Genomic DNA, 4,860 nt, shown 5'->3' with positions numbered 1-4,860 from the left:
AAATTATTAAATATTTGCAGCTGGGTTAACTTCTTAAAGTACAATTTGAAAATCACACACACACACACACACACACACACACTTGAGTGTTGAGGGCCAGATTTACTCTCCTCAATCACAGGCACAACTGGACAGTTAGTTGCAGATCTTGGCTGGAGCAAAGCCAGCCCACAAGGGTTACTGTAGCTCATAGCAAATCTGACCCTGTCTCTGCAGGCAGGAGACCCAGAAATAGAGCCCAGAAGGTGGAAAGTACATTTTTTGTCATTTCTTCTCTTAAACCCCTAATCAGGTAGCTCACTCATCCCTTGGGCAGAGTAAAGAGGTGGACAGAGCCTGTAAATACTCTTTCCATATTTTTCCCTCATGTGAAAACATGGGAAGCCTCTGTGTGTGTGTGTGTGTGTGTGTGTTTTATTGCCTACCACTATTGTGTAATACAGATTTTTGTTTAATCTCTATATATACACATTATAGACATATCCATGTGTATGTATATAAATACATACATGTATTTTCTCTTTAATGTTTCTCTTAATACGTTTAGATATATACAGACACATGCATACTCCTTATGAGGAAGAAAGGAGGACAAAGAGAATAGACAGAAAACAGAAAGAAAATTATCAGTTGTTTCAAGCTTCAAAGTAAAAAGTTAGGAGAGTAACAAGAGTCCAGGAACATCAGTTAACTTGCTGAAGATGAATTGCCATCATTATTTCTACTTACCTTGATATTTTATTGTTATGATTAACATTATGGTTATATGTCACCAAAGTCATTAAGAACTTAAATATTGATCATGACATCATTTTTTAGAAAGTTAGGCAAGTATGAGTTCCCCTAAGAAGTGCATTTTGCCTTTTCATATAGCGCAAGATACATTTTTATATAACATTTATTCATTTTGGGTTTGTTTTCATGTTTTTTTTCCAGAAAGAATTAAGGGTGGCATTGTGTTATAAATTCTTCTATTTATATGCTTGATTGTGCTTTCAGAATCCAGAGGCATAAAGTCTCCAGTGAATAAATATGTTTCTTTACTTAAAGGTCAAAAATTCCATTTGTATTATCCATCATGTAAATGTTTTAAAAAACACATTGGTAACGTTAGTGTTGTATATAGTTCATGAAAATATATATAAACCAGGCATTCACAGCATTTTTATATGAGACCTTAAAAAATACAGGAATGTGATTGTGTCAATTTTCTTTTGGATTTTTTATCGAGAAGTAGGTTGCAGTAATAATTTACGTGTATTATTTTTGTTTATTATTAACTTTTTTATTTATATACCTTTTCCCTGTTTTCATTCTCTGCTAAAGGATACAGGATGTCAACATAAATTGAAGATGTGAATCCAGATTTTTTTTAGACAAAGTGGCTGTGCCTTGTGTTTAATAAGACTACAGAATAAAAGAAGTAAAGTTATTTATGCTCATCCAGACAATTGAAATATAAAGAATGCTATTAAATATCACTGACTCGGGGTGCCTGGGTGGCTTAGTCGATTAAGCGTCCGCCTTCGCTCAGCTCAGCTCTTGATCTCCTAGTTCATGAGTTTGAGCCCCGCCCTGTGTAGGACTCTGTGCTGACAGCTCAGAGCCTGAAGCCTGCTTCAGATTCTGTGTCTCCCTCTTTCTCTACCCCTCCCCTGCTCATGCTGTCTCTCTGTTTCAAAACTAAATAAACACTAAAAATTTTTTTAAATATATAAATATCACTGACTCACATTTTCACTTTTATTTACCTTTTGAATTCTAGTTGAAATAATTTGCTCTGTTTCATGATACAAATAGGGCAATCTTATAAAATAGAAGAGATTCTTTATAAATATTGGTAGATTTCATAATTCTATTTATGCCTGTTTTAGTCATTTTTAATTTTAAGAAATTTGTTAACTTTTGCTTATCTTTCCATACACATTACTGGTATTTAATGAAAGATTTCTGTAACAAAAATGGTATACAACTTTCTTGAAGAATTCACATATTATAACATTATCTGTTTATTCTTATTTCCAGTCAGTATTGTTATTATATAGAAAGATTGAATTATACTGGAATAGTAATAGGTTTGCCTTTATTGAACCTTAGAAATAAAGGCTTTTCTAAAAACAGCTTTTTGATCTATTTAAATGTTAGCTAAGTAAATAGGTGATCAAAGAGTATCCTATTGTCTCTAATATCATTGTGTTGGATATGTGTGTTGGGGGTAGGTTGGAGTGTGGAATTTGTATTCGTTTTCCTTTCTGTCTTTCAATGGATTAGGCCATTGCCTTGATGTCCACTGCAATCAGCAAAAGGGCTCACCACTGTGTTCCCTCCTTCTACCAGCCCTGCTGCTTCTGCTCCAGGGCAGAGGAGGAAGCCTCTTCTGTCTCCATGACAACTGTGTGTCCTCTGGGAAGCTGCTGGTAGCTAAAGACCTTCTGAAAGCTGGGGGAGGGGCTGTTTCTGAGGAAATTCTCACCTCATCTTCCCTCTTTCCAGCATAATTTGCTTAATTGTGTCTCTCTTTTATTGTGTTTCTACATAATGCTGACACCCAAAAGCCACACACCCAAAACCTTATCTCATAAAATAAAAATGCCCACATAACAAGGATTTTTCTTGCATCTGCTACATAGTTTCACATCCCCCTCACTCCTTTTGTGTTAACTTGAAGTTTGTCTGTTTTCTCCAATTCCCTGAAATGATTTAAATGTTAATGATCATTGGAAAGCCAAACACTGCCTGAACCTGGGAATACTGTTGCTCTTATACATTATGCATATTTGAAAGGGAAAAAAATGTTTCTCTCTTTGCCTTTTGTTTAAACAGTCTTACTAGCATAATTGCAAATTGTAGCCTCTCCCATTAAAAAACCTGCTTTATCATGAGAAAACATAGACGCATTTCTTATATGTTATACAAACCTAAATTTATCAAATTAATTCATTAGGAAGTGTGTATTTTATTTACATTTGCTGCAAATTCTCAGCAACATTTTACATATATATTTATTCTTTAAAAAAGGTTTGTTTCTAGAAAGTAAGATTTTTTGTTTTTGTGGGTGGTTTTGGTTTTGGTTTTGGTTTTCTCCCCCTGTGGGTTATAGATGGTAATGGCAGTGGGCTGGTACCATTATTTTTTCTCTGTTCTTTATATTTTGTCTCTAAATAGTCTTTTATAGTTTTGTGGTTTTCAACTAGTATATTGAATCAAATGAGTTACAATTGTATCATAATTGTCCGGGACCCTTCCTTAGTAGGGTGCAGTGGCTTTATCCAAAATGAATTTAGATAAGTTGGAACTACGTTTCCAAGAATTTCCTTTTTCGCATGGCTTTGGCTCATCGTTGCACACGCTCAAAATAGAAGGCTGCCATATTTTGGCTGCTGAGGGCACTGTGTAGCATGGAGCAAGGGGCCAAATTGTGCCTGTTGCCAATTATCTTGCCGGCGCAGAGGAGCGCTAGGGCCTGTGGCTCCTTCAGTCCCTGGCAGGTCTCCTTCTTCACCTTCTCCAGGTCCTGGCCCAGGCCGATTGTGTGTCTCTGTGCTGCAGCGTGCCTGCTTCTCCCACACCTCACCTGCCAGCAGGAGCCTGTCTTCTGGCTTCTCAGAATTCTGGGCCAGGTGCGTGTGCTGGAGAAACTTGACCAACTTTAAAAGAGAAATAGACAAATCCAAAATTGAATAGGAGAGCTTAACATAATGTTTTCTGTAACTAATAGAATAAACAATCGAAAACTCGGTAAAAACATAGATGATTAAACACTACGTAGATCACTACCTAAGAGCAGAATTGACAATAGTGGAATAGACCTTGTTTTCAAATATCTACAAAACATTTACCGAAAAAGACTATAGTTAGCCCTTGAACAACTCAAGGCTTTGAGTCATCCCCCTCACCCCTAGTCCAATCTCTGTGTAATTTTGACTCCCCCAAAACTTAACTGCCTATAGCCTACTGTTGATTGGAAGCCTTACTGATAACACAAACCACCCATTAATACATATTTATGTGTTATATGTATTATGTACTGTATTCTTATAATTAAGTTAGAGAAAAAAGATGGTGTTAAGAAAATCATAAGGAAGAGAAATGCATTATATATAGTAATGTGCTGTATTTATGGAGAAAATAATGCATATAAGTGGACTCACACAGTTCAAACCTGCATTCAAGGGTCAACTGGATATGCCGTTTATAAAGTAAGGCTCAACCAAACTTTATTTTATTTATTTTAATTTTTTTACTTTATTGTGTTAAGAATAATTAATATGAAATTTGCATACTTAACAAGTTTTTTAATGTATGATACATTATGGTTGTCTATAGGTACAGTGTTGCACAGCAGATCTCTAGAGCTTGTTCATCTAGTTTAACTAAAACCATGCCTGTTGAGTAGTAACTCCTTATTTCCCTGAGACCCTCAGACTCTGGCACCACCATTCCAATCTTCGAATCTGTGAGTTTTATTGTTTTTACATACTTCATATAAGTGGAATTATGCAGTATTTGTCCTTCTGTGACTGGCTTTATTTCATTTAGCATGATATGCTGAAGGTTCATCCATGGTGTCTCATACTGTAGAACTTCATTCCTGAACAGTATACCATTGCACGTATATAGTACATTCATTTGTTGATGGACATTTAGGTCGTTGGCATAATTTGGCTATATTGAAGAGTGCTGCAGTGAAAATGGCAGTGCTAATATCTTTAAGATCCTGATTTAAATTCTTTGGGTAAATTGGCAGAAGTGGGATTGATGGATCATATGGTAGGTCTACTTGTCTACTTTTAATATTCTGAGGAAACTTCATACTGTTTTCCATAGCAGCTGCTCCATTTTGCATTCCCACCAACATTG

This window comes from Hyaena hyaena, unplaced genomic scaffold, assembly GCF_003009895.1.
Source record: "Hyaena hyaena isolate Hyena2069 unplaced genomic scaffold, ASM300989v1 scaffold_207, whole genome shotgun sequence".
NCBI classification, from domain to species: Eukaryota; Metazoa; Chordata; class Mammalia; order Carnivora; family Hyaenidae; genus Hyaena; species Hyaena hyaena.
This window is presented reverse-complemented; position numbering follows the sequence as displayed.